The sequence below is a fragment of the Myotis myotis genome, unplaced genomic scaffold (assembly GCF_014108235.1).
Source record: "Myotis myotis isolate mMyoMyo1 unplaced genomic scaffold, mMyoMyo1.p scaffold_m19_p_9, whole genome shotgun sequence".
Classification (NCBI taxonomy): domain Eukaryota; kingdom Metazoa; phylum Chordata; class Mammalia; order Chiroptera; family Vespertilionidae; genus Myotis; species Myotis myotis.
Window position 1 is genome coordinate 34709534 of NW_023416401.1, and position 16367 is coordinate 34725900.

General features: G+C 41.2%; 1 protein-coding gene across 1 annotated transcript in view; it reads left to right on the forward strand.

The window, feature by feature from the left end:
* Positions 1–296: 296 nt before the first annotated feature.
* L3MBTL4 (L3MBTL histone methyl-lysine binding protein 4) overlaps positions 297–16367 on the forward strand; it is a 222369-nt gene continuing 206298 nt past the window's right edge. The window contains exon 1 of the mRNA XM_036322701.1: positions 297–387. The gene's annotated coding sequence lies outside the window, so the exon portion shown is untranslated. The remainder of the gene's footprint in view (positions 388–16367) is intronic.

Below are 16367 nucleotides of genomic sequence, written 5' to 3' on the forward strand. Positions count from 1 at the left end.
TAGGGCAGCAGTGGCTTCCTCCCTCTGATTGGTGAGGACCACTCCTCTCTGTGGGAGGACAGCAGTTCCCAAATATGACTGATCGTCACAGTGACAAGGAGCTGTTTTATTTAAAGCCAATTTTTTCCCTCTACCTTAGAGTTTCTGATCTGATAGGCTTGGAGTGGGTCTGGGAATTTTTATTTTAATTATTTCCCAAGGATAACATGGCATACTCTGTATGGAGGTAATTTGGTAATATCTTTTAAAATATACATTATCCTAAAGTCTGACTTCAAGGTTTTTATTCCACTTATAGCAGCCAGTGCCTGAAATACGTGCACAGGTCACATAAGAGACTTATCAAAACAAAAACCTTAGAAAACTTCCGAGGAATGCAGTGAACAGGTAAGGAGAGGAAGTGAGATTTCTCCATATGAAACTGTTTATAGTTTCAGTCTTTGAACCAGAATATGCCACTTATTCAATAAAGGAATGTATAAATATTTAACAAAATGAGCAAATAAAACAAAATAAACACAGTACTTCTAGTGGTCAGCCTTGTGGAGGCCCAAGGAGGCAGTAGAAATCCATTACCCCTCTACTCCCTTTCCCCTTTGTTGCTCCTCTCAAGAGCTTTTATTTTGTCTTGTTAGTAGAAGTCTTCCTGGAATTTGTGAGATAACTAGTCAGCATTTTCAGTTTCCTTGTATAGTTGACACTTTGTATTACCTTTTGTATTTTCACAACTATTTCATGGTAAGGCAGGAGGAGGGCAAAGCCTGTCTTGCTATCTTTATTCATCTGTTCACTTATTCATTCAGTGAACTTGTTGAACTATTAGCAAGGGCCAGATGCTATTCTAAATGCTGAGGGGGGGGGGGGGGTAATGCTGGCAAAGAACAAGGATGAGGGGCCCGACTTTGTAGAATGTAGACAGGATAGACAATAACTGTGTAAAACAAGCAAATAAAATAAGTTTATCAAGTATTTAGTGATGAAACTAGAACAGACTGGCAGGGAGGACTGCTTTGGATGACTGTTATGATTGACAGGGAGGGCCTCCCTGAGGAGATGGTATCTGAAATGAGACCTGTGTGATGAGAAGCAGGAAGCCATGTGAGGATCTAGGCAAAGTGTTCCAGGCGGAGGGCACAGTGAGTGCGGAGATGCTGAGGAGCACCTTGCTTATCACTTCTCAGGAACAGTGAGATCCAGGGGGAGGTGGACAATGGGAAAACAAATGGTAGAAAATGAGGTCAGAGAGTTAGAGAGGGCTAGTCCTTGCACGCTCTGGAGCACACAGTGATGAGCTTGGAGTTTAAGTGCATTGGGAAGCTGTTCATGTCTTCAGCAGATGAATGACGTGTTTTTAGCCAAGACCTCTCAGACAGATGTCTTGAGGGACCTCAAATTCAACATGTCTAAAACTAAACTCATTACCTCATCCCCTAAGCTTGCACCTCTGCCTGTCTCTTGGTGAATGACACTATTCATTTTGTTACCCAAGGTGGAAATTTGACATTGTAGACCCTTCTTTAATTTATTATTGCCTGTGTTCTGTTCTGTCACCAGGTCCTTCTTGATTCTACCATGTTCTGTGTGCATTTTTCTCTGTTTCTCCATCTTAACTGTTATGGTTAATCCATCATCATCTCACCCATTAAACTAATATTTATTTCCTACTGCCTCTGTGCCAGTCATTTTTCCAGGTGCTGGAGGCACATCAATAAAGAAGCCCTCTTGGAGCTTATAGTCTATTAAGAAAGAAAGATAAGTTTAAAAAATAGTGATGCACTATGGTGCCATGTTATGGAAAAAGCTGTCTATGGAAGCCTGTAGCAAGTGTCCTTCACCTGGGAAGTACCTTAGGAAATGATACCAAAGGGCAGTGGCGGTGGGAAGGATGTTCCAGGTAGGAGGTGAGAAGAGAGCAAGGTATGTTTGCAGTATGGTCTAGCGGGATTAGAGGTTAGGGAGCTGGTAGGGAGTTAGCAAGCGAGTCTGGACTTTACCTTGGGACAACAGGAGCCACTGAAGGGTGATCAACAGGGAAGAGATGAGTTCATAAGGGCATTTTAGGGCTGCATACAGACAATGGATTGAGAGGGCAGAAAGACTAGAGTTATATGTTGGTTGGGGTTGATGCAATATTCTAGGAGGCTACCAGTGAAAAGCTCCAGTGAGTCAGAATGAGTTTCCTGTATGGATATCTAAATTAATTCATCAGATCAAATTTGAGTTATGATATAGTAGCAGCCCAGATTTCCCAAACACACTAAAGCAGAATTTTTTTGAAACTAACACTTTTTTGTATTATTGGGAATGTCTTCAGAATATGAAAGCTCTATTGTATTGGGTCTGAAATGAATTCCATTTAAATATGAAATTAATTGAAAGCCTGCTCTGAATATTTTTTTTATAGATTTCACACTCCTTTAGAAATTTCATTTTGCCTCATGTTTTAGTATTGGTGATAAATACTGGCAATAGAAGATGTGGTGTTGAGGGCAATGACAGTGGGAAGTGTGGGTGATGGTGTAAGTGGGAAACTGTCCACTTTTATTATGGGAAGGGAGTGGCGTGGCAGAGGCAGGCAGATGAATGGATTTATGGTGCTTCCATTGGAACCAGGACTGACTGTGGAAAGGAAGCACCTGTTAGTGGTGGAGATATCATTCAGTCCCCAACTTACCACTTTGGCTATTGGAATTTAATAAGCTCTTTGGAATTTTAAATGTAATAGAAGAGGTGATTGTTTTTTCCTTTCTTCAGCTTTTTGTATCCATCTGTCCCACACATATTTGTTGACACTGTTAGGCATTACACCACCAAAAAATGTGGCTTTTGCAACTGAAGTGTCAATCCTGCCTTTTGTGTAAAAGGGGAAATATGAAGGGTTTTATCTTGTAGTTCTCTTCATGGGTTTTCATAAAAAGACTCAGGAAGGGAACTACAAAACCTGTGTGCCAGGCTTTGTTCTAAACACTTTACCAATATTAACACACTTAACCCTCATGACAGCTCTGTGAGGTAGATGCTATTATTAGTAGTATTTTATACAGAAGAGAACTTGGGCACAGAAGATCAATAACTTGCCTAAGTCACACAGCTCTTAGGTGGCAGAGCTGGATTTGAACCCAGGACTCTAGTCCCAGAGTCGGCTGTTGGGGAAGATGATGCAGGAAGATGTGCAAGTAGGGCGTGTGCAGCTGACTGTGTGTTCATGGGCTAAATGTGAACCCAGAGGGCTTTTTTCTACTTTCACTTGTTAGAAGACCACTGGTACATGTGGAAAAGATTAGATTACATTTTTTTTTTTGATTTACTTTTCTTTATATATTTTTCTTTTTTTTTCTTTTTTTTTTATTGCTTAAAGTAATACAAAGGGTATTACATATGTGTCCATTTCCCCCCCCCCCCCCGCCCTAGACAATCCCCTAGCCTCCCCTATCCCCCAGTGTCTTATATCCATTGGTTGTGCTTATATGCATGCATACAAGTCCTTTGGTTGATCTCTTACCCCCCTACCTCCTGTCCCCCAACCCTCCCCGGCCTTCCCGCTGCAGTTTGACAATCTGTTTGAGGCAGCTCTGCCTCTGTATCTATTATTGTTCAAAAGTTTATAATGGTCTCTATTATCCATGAATGAGTGAGATCATGTGGTATTTTTCCTTCATTGACTGGCTTATTTCACTTAGCATAATGCTCTCCAGTTCCATCCATGACGTAGCAAATGGTAAGAGTTCCTTCCTTTTTAGAGCAGCATAGTATTCCATCGTGTAGATGTACCACAGTTTTCTAATCCATTCATCTACTGATGGGCACTTAGGCTGTTTCCAGATCTTAGCTATGGTGAATTGTGCTATGAACATAGGGGTGCATATATCCTTTCTGATTGGTGTTTCTGGTTTCTTGGGATATATTCCTAGAAGAGGGATCACAGGGTCAAATGGGAGTTCCATTTTCAGTTTTTTGAGGAAACTCCATACTGTCTTCCATAGTGGCTGCACCAGTCTGCATTTCCACCAGCAGTGCACAAGTGTTCCTTTTTCTCCACATCCTCTCCAGCACCTGCCGTTTGTTGATTTGTTGATGATAGCCAGTCTGACAGGTGTGAGATGGATGCTCAAAGTCACTAATCATCCGAGAGATGCAAATCAAAACAATAATAGATTACATTTTTAAAATCTGCTTTTTAAATACATAGTTTTATTGCTGCTATGAATTTTAAAGAACCAGCCTTAAAAAATACCCAATAGTTTAGCTTTGCCTCCTAAATTAAAACAAACACCATTTTTATTTTTAGTTTATTACTTTCAAGTTTACTGAACTTCCCCCCCCCCAGAATATTGTGGGTGCAAGGACCCATGTTTATATATCAACATAAAATACAATCTAATGTACAGTTGACCTTGAATAACATGAGGGTTAGGGCACCCAACCCTGCCCAGTTGAAAATCTAAGTATAACTTTTGACTCCCCCAAAACTTAACTGTAATTGTCCCTCAATATCCAGAGCATTGATTCCAGGACCCCTACAGATACCAAAAATTATGATGCTCAAGTCCCTTGCATAAAATGGCATAGATCAATGCATACATTTGGCCCTCTGCACCCATGGATTCCCAACTGTGGATTGAGAATACTATTGTTGATTACTTTTGGTTGAATCTGTGGATATGAAATCTGGGGATATAGATGGCTTACTGTTTAGCTATTGAAAAAAATCCACATATAAATGGACCCATACAGTTCAAACTGTTGTTGTTCAAGTGTCATCTGTATATGATTTTTACATCATTCCCAGTTTTAGATGATTTCCTAAATGGTAAAATAGTGCATGTTTGAATGCACTTTTCAACAATAAAGCATATAACAAGCATTCATTGTCAGCTTGTGTCAGGAGGATAATGAATTTAAAGCTTTCTCTCCATTACTTGCCAAATATAATTATAGAGGGCTAAATTCTTGGTATAAAAGCTATTTTTTTGGTATTTATATTTTATTAAAATTTAAAATAATTTTCAATTACAGTTGACATACAATATTATATTAGTTTCAGATACAGCATAGTGATTAGACATTTATATAATGAATTCCAGGTGATCACCCTGATAAGTCTATTACCCATCTGATACTATACATAGTTATTACAATGTTATTGACTGTGCTCCCCATAGTAAAATGTGTTTTAAGAGAAAGAATTTAAGTCAGACCATGTTCCATTTTTTTAAGAAAAATGATCACAAATAATTGAAGTAATTTATGTATTTTTAAAAATATATGTCTGTCCAGTAGATTATAAGTGAGTGGTGGTATAATTTAATGTATGTTAGAACACTTTCAATAATACTCTCCAAGCCCATCCATGCTGTTGTACGGTAAGGTTTCCTTCTTTTTTTATGGCCAAGTAGTATTCCATTGTGTATATATACCCACAGATTTTTTTTGTCCATCCATCTGATGGACACTTGGGCTGCTTCCAAATCTTGGCTATTATAAATAATGCTGTGATGAACATAGGAGTGCATATATTTTTTTTGAATTAGTTTTTTTGGGGTTTTTTTGGACAAATTCACAGAAGTCACTGGGTGATAAGACAGTTCCATTTTTAATTTTTTGAGATAACTCACACTGCTTTGACAATGGCTGCATCAATCTGTATTCCCACCAACAGTGCATGAGGGTTCCCTTTTCTCTATATCCTCGCCAGTACTTCTTTGTTGATTTATTGATGATAGCCATTCTGAGAGATGCAGTTATGCACTTGAAACCTGTATAATTTTGTTACTCAGTGGCACCCCAATAAATTCAATAAAAAGGAATAAAAAAGTCAGGACACTTTTGAGAATGAAAGGGGGGCCTTATTGGATGATCAGTAGTAGGTCAATAGCAGATGTGAACTGGACTATCCTGTGTAAACCAGGAGCTTTGATCACCTTTAATATAAGAAAGCTTGCTAGAGAATGAATATTTTAAAAAGGAAAAGAAAATAGTTGAAAATTTCTATTTAATATTGAAGAGAATTATTGTTGGTTATGAGATTTTATTTTGCCCTACTTACAAACTGGTAAGTTCCCCTGTTACTGTTTCAACAAATGCTGGCAGAAGACACAAGACTGCTGGGTCAGAGATAAAGGGATTACAACTTTTGGCACAGAAGTTAGCATCAGCATTTTTATGTCAGTTTCCCTTGTCCCTCAGACCCCACAGGGGCAACTTGATATGGCCCAGATGGGAGCTGTGCACACAGTGTGCTTACATCACAGCTGAGTTACACACTGAGAGACATCTGCCACTTCTGTACCAAACAGCAAGTAAGTCTAGTCTTGCTGGGGTGACAGGGCAGAGGAGGAGGTGGAGAAAGGGGCAGAGAGGTTGATTCATCTGTCAAGGTTACTAGCTAACTAAACCAGCGGTCACCACCTGGTGGTCTGTGAGGTCTGAAAGGTTGGCGACCACTGGACTAAACATCCCTAAGAAATGGCCTAGTTGAGGCCTTGCTTCCATCAAAGTAGAAGGTGAAGAAACACTATTGAGAAGGGCTCTTGGGATTAAAAATGGCTTATTTATGGTGATGTGGGTAAGTTTCTTGAGGAACTGAGCCAGGCATTTTAAAAAAGGTATTTCCTTTCAGCAATCTGAAAAGGAACACAAGGTTTCAGATCAAATTAGGCTTTTTGCTTCATTGTAGGTTGGCATCTATTTTCTTAATCTCAATTAAGTGATACATGAATTTATAGCTGACGCAGGAAGGTGCTCTAGGTACTCTTACCAAGCTCTAGTTGTCCTGCCTTGTCAAGTCCTGTGGCCCAGTTTTGAAAGATGAAATCTGCTGGTGTAGGGACTTGGGTGAAATTTCTGATGATTACTTTCCAGGCAGGGTTAGCTTTCCTTAGGATTGAAGAGTGTCTTATGCTTGCATATTTTGGAATTGGGACTAAGCTGGCCTGGGCTCTGAGCATCCTCAGGTCCCTAAGAGGCTCTCTGCAGGGTCTGGTGCCCATGGCAGCAGGGATGGTGCTCTTCCTTTCCCATCACAGTGTGCTTTTCACCAACATTTTCAGAACCCTGTTCTTGAGCTTCTGCTAATCCTGGCCATTTATATTATTTACTCAGCTAACAGAAATGGTGTAAGCCACAGTTGGCAAACTATGGCTTACTGGTCAAATCGGGCCCACTGCCTGTCTTTGTAAATATTTGTGTTGGCACAAAGCCATGTCCATCATTTACATGATGTCTCTGGCTCCTTTCCCACTGTAGCAGTAGAGTTAAGTAGTTGCAACAAAGACTTTATGGCCCTCAAAACCTAAATATTTACTGTCTGGCCTTGTAAAGAAAAAGGTTGCTGATCTATGGTCTAAGTTAATAAATCAACTTGACAGTACGCTTTGGTGTGTCTGGGTCTTGCTCAATGCTGTGTGCACATAGAGTACTTTACCCATTTTGACAAATGAAGAACGATAAACATCTTCAGACTGATGAAATGTTAATGAGAGAGGGCTGCTCCACAGTCACCTATCTTGAGTAGACAGAATAAAAACTTGATCATATTCTTATGGTCAGGGGCAATGTTTTAACCCAAATATGACTCAGCTGGGGAGAGTCAGTGGTAGGGCTGTGGGAAAGGCTCTGTCAGAAGCACCATCTACCTCCCTTTCTCAAGCTTCCCCACTCTTCTCTTCAGTACAAAGACCCTTTCTATCAAATGTTGCTTTAATTTAGGTGCCTTCATCTCTTTTGGCCAATAGTGGTTGTGACCCCTTTCCCCTCAGTACCTGAGGTGGGAGATGGAAATGCGCTTCTCTCCACTTGTGCTCAGTTCCCGCAGGCCTCTGAGCCTGTCACACTGCTGAACACCATGCATGGTTTTCTTGCAGCAGCCCCTAAACACAGGCCAGCTGGTTCAGGGGCCTGGTTCAGCTGGCCTTCAGCTGAAGAACCAGCAGTGTCTCCCGCTGACTGTGCATTATTTTTTCCTTCACATGAGGACATCCTGTGAGATGTGAATCCACTGAGTTGATGATTCATGCATCATAAATTTATTCATGTTCTCCACTAAGCACTGTCCTGGCATGACGATGGGGTGCAAAATAAGAACGTAGACAGAATAAACCTGGCCTTATTCTTTCCTTCAGCCCTGTGTCTAGTACTGAAACAGGTCCATTCTTTCTTTATAATGTATTTTGCTACTTTCTTTCCTCTCCACCAGGTACTTTTTGTTACTTATACTCGTGTTATTATAATAAATCCTCTAGCTGGGCTCTGGAACTCCCTGACTATTGGTTGTCATCCTGTGAGTGTCATCACAAATCTGTTATATATCCCCATTTCCAGCCAAATCCAGCTGTAATTCCTCTGCTTGGCTTTCAGAGCCCTCCATGAAACCTTCCTAAGCAACAACATTTCCTCTTATTCCCCATAATAAATCATCTCCTGTGTATCTGAGCTCTTGTCTGTGGTGTCTGAGCCAGCACTTATGTTATTTTGTTGTCTGGAATGACCCTGTCTAAAGACTCTTCATTCCTTTAGCTTAGGGTGTCTTAACCTCAGAGTTATTAACATTGTTGGGCCAGATAACTCTTTGTTGTGAGGGGTTGCCCTGTGCTATGTAAGATGTTTAGCAGAATCCCAGGCCTCTACGCACTAGATGCCAATACCCCCACCCCCATCTCCCAGTCCCCTGGAGGACAGAATCATCCCTGTTGACAACTACTGCCCTTGCTATATTTTAGCCCTACTTCTCTTGAAGCATCTCTGTAGAGTCAGAAACTTACTTACCTTCTCTCATTTGAATTACTATAGGTCTTGCCCAAATCATGTATAGAACTTTAATTAGACTGTTTTGTTTGTTAGTTGTTTTAAATGAATTAATCCTGTTTCCATAGTTGTGTTGTAAGCTTTGAAAATCAGGGATCATGTGGCATACTACTTTTGTGTAATTTTAGTTTCTTAAACTATGCTTTAGTTTTCTCATCTGAAAAATGGGGATAATAATAATAATAATAATATCTGTACCTCAGGGTTGTTTGAAGTCAAATGAGTGAACTGCTGAAAAGAGTCTTTGGTGGATGGTCATCATACAATGAATAGCTATGTAGCTGTTGTTCTTTTTTTAAAAAAAATATTTTATTGATTTCTTACAGAGAGGAAGGGAGAGGGATAGAGAGTTAGAAACATCGATGAGAGAGAAACATCGATCAGCTGCCTCCTGCACACTCCCTACTGGGTATGTGCCTACAACCAAGGTACATGCCCTTGACCAGAATCAAACCTGGGACCCTTGAGTCCATAGGCCGACACTTTATCCACTGAGCCAAACCAGTTAGGGCTGTTGTTATAACCCCACTGTCTCTAGCAAAGTAGTTAACCCAATGGATTTTGCTTTTCCTTCTTTGGGGAAGTACCTGGCATGGGACTATGTGGGCTATGGCTTCAACAAAAATGGGTTGGTGTTGCCCTCGCTGGTTTGGCTCAGTGGATAGAGTGACGGCCTATGGACTGAAGGGTCCTGGGCTCAGTTCCAGTCAAGGGCATATGCCTGGGTTGCAGGCTCAATCCCCAATAAGGGATGTGCAGAAGGCAGCCAATCAATGATTCTCTCTCATCATTGATGTTTCTATCTCTCTCTCCCTCTTCCTTCTCTGAAATCAATCTACACTAATAAAAGAGAAACATGGTACTTGGCGTACGACCGCTACCCTTCCCCTTGGCTAATCAGCGAGATATGCAAATTAACTGTCAGCCAAGATGGCTGCCGGCAGCCAGGCAGCTGAGAACAGGAGGCTTGGTTGCCCCAGCGATGGAGGAAGCCAAGGTTCCCCATCTGCAGCTGCGGGGCTCTGAGCTCCTGAAGCAACAACTCCAAAAGATACAATGTTTCAATTATAGAAGCTAAAAAATGGTGGTTAATTTGCATACTCAGGCTCCAAGCAGAGCGAAGCCAAACAGCCCTGTAGCAGCAGGGCAGAGAGGCCTCAGGGACCCGGGATCAGCGGAGCCGAGAGGCGACCCAGCCCCTCGATCAGCGGAGCCAAGAGGCGACCCAGCCCCGCGATCAGCGGAGCCAAGAGGCCTCTCAGCCCCGGTTATCAGCGGCGCCGAGAGGCCTCCGGGCCCTGTGATCAGCGGAGCCGAGAGGCGACCCAGCCCCGCAATCAGCGGAGCTGAGAGGCCTCCCAGCCCTGGGATCAGCGGAGCCCAGAGGCCTCCTGGCCGGGATCAGTGGAGCCTCGAGGCCCTCAGGACCCCCGGATCAGCGGAGCTGAGAGGCGTCCTGGCCCCTGGATCAGCGGAGCAGCAAGGCCTCCCAGCACCGGGATCAGTGTGACAGTGGGCAGCGACCAAAACCCCTGATCGCCCTGCGGGCTCTGGGTGTGACAGGGTGCGGAGCCCCAACCCTCTGATTGGCCCTGCTCTGTGTGTGACAGGGGGGCGCCGCAACCTCCCTATCCACCCTGCCTTGAGTGTGACAGGGGGCGGTGCCCCAACCCCTCAATTGGCCCTACCCTGAGCGTGACTGAGGGTGGCATCGCAACCTCCCAATCTGCCCTGCTCTGTGCATGACAGGGGGCAGCGCCCCAACTCCCCAATCGGCCCTGCTCTGAGCCCGACCAGGGGCTGTACCTAGGGATTAGGCCTGCCCTCTGCCACCCGGGAGCAGGCCTAAGCCAGCAGGTCATTATCTCCCGAGGGGTCCCAGACTGCGAGAGGGCACAGGCCAGGCTAAGGGACCTCCTCTCCCCACCCCGAGTGCACAAATTTTTGTGCACCGGGCCTCTAGTAACAATATATTTTAAAAAATGGGTTGGTGTTTTCCTCTCCTCTATTTGTACCTCACACATTTTTATGCTGTTGACATCAGGTAAAAATAAGTAAAAAGGGTGCTTCACTCCTGCTCATGAACGAGCACCGTGAAGCAGATAGGTGGCTGAGGAGAGCTTGGAAGGCAGAAGGGGAAATAGCTCTCCTGCGCCTAGGTGGAGGGAGGCCTGTGTGCTGGCTCGCCTTGTGACTCCCCTGTGAGCTCCAGGGCGTTTTGCTGACGTGGCATCCTTGGGCAGTTCAAGTGGAAGTTTTCCCAACAAAATCTTTCTTCTACATTTCTCTCAGAACTTGTTTCTGAATTCTAGTTTCACCACTTACTAATTGTGTGACTAACTGTGGGGCCTCCATTCCTTTATACAGTGGGGCTGTGATATTAATATGTGCTCCGCAGGGCCGTGGTGAGGACTAGCTGAGGTAGTGTTGCATCCATGTTTTGTGAGTGAAGCTCCCGGCAGTTGTTAAAAGGCAAATCACAGCCCTTTCTGACCATTAACACTGGACAGTCTGAGAATGGGTGGCAAACGGCAACAGCCTTGTCCTCGAAGTGCTTTATGAAACCCGCCCTTAGGCTTGGTAGCTTTTGGAGGTTTCTGATGAACACACACAAGCTGCTACAGCCACTTGGTGAAGGGCTGTAACAAGAGACCGCCAGCTGCCTGTCCTGTCCCAGCTTTCAAGAGAAGGCTCAGCATGTTTGTCTCACGGAGAGGGGAGAGGCCAAGGAAAGAAACCCTCTGAGCGCGGGCCGGGATGAAGAGCCCTGGAGGAGGCCGCCAGCCCTTCGGCCTCCGAGCCTCAGTCCCCGGAAGGGCACCTGTGCCAAGTAGCCTAGGCTTCTTCCTCAAGAGAGTTAGTTTGAATTAAGCTAAATTGGAAATGGCAGCAGGGTGTCTTTGTGCTTGTTTCTTTGGTCTTTCTGGTGATTATTTCTAGGTAAATTGAAATTAGAACACTGGCTTCTGTATTTTACTGGAAATTGTGAGGAACATACATATACAGTGAATACATTTTCTGACTATTCAAAAGAGAAGGCGTGTTGAGCCTTCTGTAGGACCATTAAAGAAAAGGTTGGCTCCAGGGCCTGGCGTCCAGGTTCTGGATCTCAGCTACTGTTGGGGGAGCATCCCTCCTGCTTGCCTTCTGGTGCCTGTGGCCCAGAGCTCTGTTAGGGAATTGTGCTTCATGCCTTGTTTGAGGGTTTGGTTAGAAACCTCTCTACCTAGCCGGTTTGGCTCAGTGGATAGAGCGTCAGCCTGCGGACTGAAGGGTCCCAGGTTTGATTCCAGTCAAGGGCATGTACCTTGGTTGCTGGCACATCCCCAGTAGGGGGTGTGCAGGAGGCAGCTGATCGATGTTTCTAACTCTCTATGCCTCTCCCTTCCTCTCTATAAAAAATCAATAAAATATATTTTAAAAAAAAGAAACCTCACTACCAGTTACTGCTGTTTCTTCTCTTTGTAAGGCAGAGATCTGTTCCATAGATAGTGGTTTCTTTGGATAGAGTAAAATGAGATCTTCCTGTGGTTGTGGGGATACAATTAATTCATACTTTTCCATTAAAAGCAATAGTTTACCGTTTTGAATCTTTTAGAAAAAAGCAGGCTAACAATGAGAAAATCTAGTATTTTGATAGTTTCCTAGTATTTATGGACATAAAACAAACATCTGTATTCAGAAAAATATTACTGATAGGACATAGTTTATTCAGTGAGATTTTATTTCTATGAGTAGTTGTTTTCGGACATGAAATTAGACCATTTACTAGTAAAGTTATATTCACAGCTTTGCTTTGCAACATTAATGGAGATGTTTAAAACTTCTGCGTATCAATTCTTTGTGTCATGAACTTGCTAGCTGTATGTATTATATAGAATGAATCATACATCTTCTCCAGTCTCCATGTTATGCACTTCTCTTTTCATGCTGAAAGAGCTATTCCCAGATAGTGTTATTATTTAAAAACATTAACATTTCTGCCTTAAGAATTTAGTGATACTGTGAACACTTTCAGATGTTGGAAGATGACCTTTAAATAGACACTTATCATACTCTGATACCTTTGTTTAGACACAGTTGATTCCCTACATGAGAGTGTTTATCTGTATCCTCTGTATGGCTGCATTTGGGGAGGGGTCATATATTTCAGAGATGTTTAATGAGGAATGCCCTGATCATTTTGGACAAGAAATTTCATGTTAATACTTTGTCAGAAACTATATGTTAAATTACTTATCTGTTCTATATGGAGAAATTATTAAGTTTAGTTATTGACTTGATGAAATTGATACATAAATATGTTTATACAGTTAGAGAAGGAAAAGGCTAGAATTGAAAGGTTGGAAGTTGCTTTCCTCAGTCTAGCGGCCCATGCACTTACATCATTGAATTCACAAAAGCAGGCCAGCACTGCCCTTCCTACCAGCATCCTAACAGCACTGGCCCCACAGGCTGAGCCTCCCTGTGGTGCATTTGACCACAGTTATGTACACACCTGCAGTCTCCATTTAATACGAAAATGTCACCTTGACTCAATTAATTCAGCCTAGTAAGTATAAAAAATGTGATGAGAGAAGAATCTGATGTTTCTTGAAGAACTAATGATAATTTGAAGGTCTTTTCATTCACAAACAATGCAGTGTTTCAAGTAACATTTTAAAAGCTGGCATTTTTGCAAAAGATGGAAGGGGCTGAAGAGCCAATTTATATTAGGAGATAGTGGCCTGGATTTTGTTCTTTCCTTGACTTACAAGTTTTTCTTGCTCTGTGGACATTGTTTTCTTTATCTGAAATGAGGGATCTGATGATTCAAACCATTGTTGCTGCCTTATCTTTGTAAGAAAAGTCAGAACAATTTGTTTAGGTGGCTCAAAGGTCTATTTTCAAATAGGAAGGCAATGGTAGAAGAAATCCTCCATGTTTTTCTTCTTCTGAAGAGGATACAGATAATAATTTAGAGCCATTCTAAATTAGCCTAACTAAATCTCAATGTGCTTGTATGATTAACTTACATATATTTCTTTTTGACTTTATAATGTATATCTTTATTTCTTAGACATTCCATTGGATGGTATATTTCTTAGATCTCATTGTCTCTGTGTATTCTATCTCTCTATCTCTGTCTCTGTCTCCCTTTTTACCTATTAAAATATCATTTTTATATATTTTGTCTTTATATATTTTGCAATTTCTGTAAAACGTTTTGTCCGGAAGGAAGCATGTCTGTTGCATAAAACATTCATAAATACTTTACATCATGATACGATCATCTTAGTCTTTAAAGGGTTTTTTTTGGCAATGATGATTGTCATTGTAACTGCATTTATTATAAGTATAAATATTCAAACTTCAGTTTAGAGTACTTATAAGCATATCTTAGTAATAGCAGCCTGAATTAATGTTTTATATAATTGACTTTATGAAATTGATACATAAATATGTTTATACGGTTAGAGAAGGAAAAGGCTAGAATTGAAAGGCTAGAACTTACATTATACTTACGATTTTTCTTGCCATAATATATTAAAAATACCAAACAACTACCCTCACACTTGGTTAGTAGTCTTTTTTATTCGACTGGAAGTCAACAGTGACTCTTATGTAGTTGCTTTTGAAACATGTTTTAAATTTTGTTTGTAAATATCAGCCACCAACCTGAATTACTTAGATGTTAAAGACTTAGCTACTAAAGTCTGAGATTAAAATTTTGCAGTTACTAGGTGTTATACAAGAAGTACATATGCTAGACAAAACTTTTCAGTGTTTAATTAATTTTAATTAATTTTAAATATGATTAGCCAGCCACAGAAATATATTCTTTTGATTACATTTCAGAAATGTATTCTTTTGACTAAATATATGTGTAATTGAAGTGTAAGTTTATGGAGTCATTTAAGTTTGTCAGTTTTTAAAAATTATTATTATTTTTGTTCCTCACCTGAGGATATTTTTTTTCATTGATTTTCTAAGAGAGTGGAATGGAGGGGAAGACACACACACACACATACACACACAGCGAGAGAGCGAGTGAGAGAGTGAGAGAGAGAGAGAGAGAGAGAGGGAGAGAGAGAGAACGCAATGTGAGAGAGACACATCAATTGGTTACCTCCTGCATGCACTCTGACCAGGACTGGGGATCAAGCCTGCAACCAAAGTGTGTGCCCTTGACTGTAATCGAACCAAGACACTCTAACCACTTAGCAACTGGGCAACTGGCTAGGGCTAATTTTGTCAGTTTTGAAGTTTAGCGGCATGCTTTATCATGAAAATTTGGTTAAAAAAAGTGACTCTTATTCTTACATGCAATACATGTAAGTATTCTTACATGCAATACATGACTATTTAATCAGGGAGCACTGACCTCTTTTCCTTTAGGGTGTCAAATAAAAAAATGACAACAGCCAAACCAACAATAGCCATTGGTGGAAATGAATCAAAATTATATCTATTTGTCAGATTGACAAAAAATACATATTTTTGGTGTGCTACAGAATTTTTGTAATTTGTTTATGTGTGCCATGAGATGAAAAAGCTTGAAATTGCTGATCTGCAATGTGGGAATTGTAAGGGTACCTGGTACCTAGAATTAAGGTGAGGCCTCAGTAAGAGAACTCGTGTAAAGTATTTGAAAGTCTGGCATATAGTAACAATAGAAACTGTTTGTCTCTTTTTTTTATTGTTGACAGTATTATAGATGTCTCCCATCTTCCCCTTCTCCCCCTCCCATCCATCCCCTGTCACACCTCACACCTTCACCACACTATTGTCTGGGTCCATGGGCTATGCATATATGCATATATGTTATTTGTTAATCTCTTCCTATCTCCCCCTCACCCACTCCCTCCCTTCGGACATCTGTCAGTCTATTCCATACTTCCATGCTTTTGGACTTATTTTACGTTTATTCGATTCTACATATAACTGAGATCATATGATATTTGTCTTTCTCTGACTGGCTTATTTCACTTAGCATAGTAACCTCCAGGTCCATCCATGCTATCACACAGGATAACAGATCTTTATTTTTTACAGCTGCATAGTATTCCATTGTGTAAATGTACCACAGCTTTTTTTGTCCATAGCTATTACTATTTTATTGTTACATCTGGGTTTTCAAAAATAATTTAATGGTTATGCTAGATAGTAAAATCCACCTTCTTTGTAACACTTAACATCATGCTTTCACTCTGCTTTCTAATACATGTACTTGAGTATACTTTTTCTGATTGTCAACTTTCATAATATTGCAGTATGGAGGTGTTCTGAGAAGATGCAGGGGTTCCTGGATGTATGAGGCTTGGGTATATGTGTGGGCAGGGCCTGCTGTTAGATGTTTTATTACTGAGTTTTCCATATAAGAGTTTGTTTAAAGAAAGGCTTGCAAGGTCTGAAATACACTTATTGTTAACTGCCACAGTTTACTAGCTGAAAAATGGCACTGTGAACATGTTGGATGATTTTTCTCTTTAAATTATTTTTTTCCATTAGAGATAGAATGTCTGTGTGTAGCATTTAACTGTGTCCCTAGATGATTATCTGTAAGGTTTTGTAGAAAATTACAT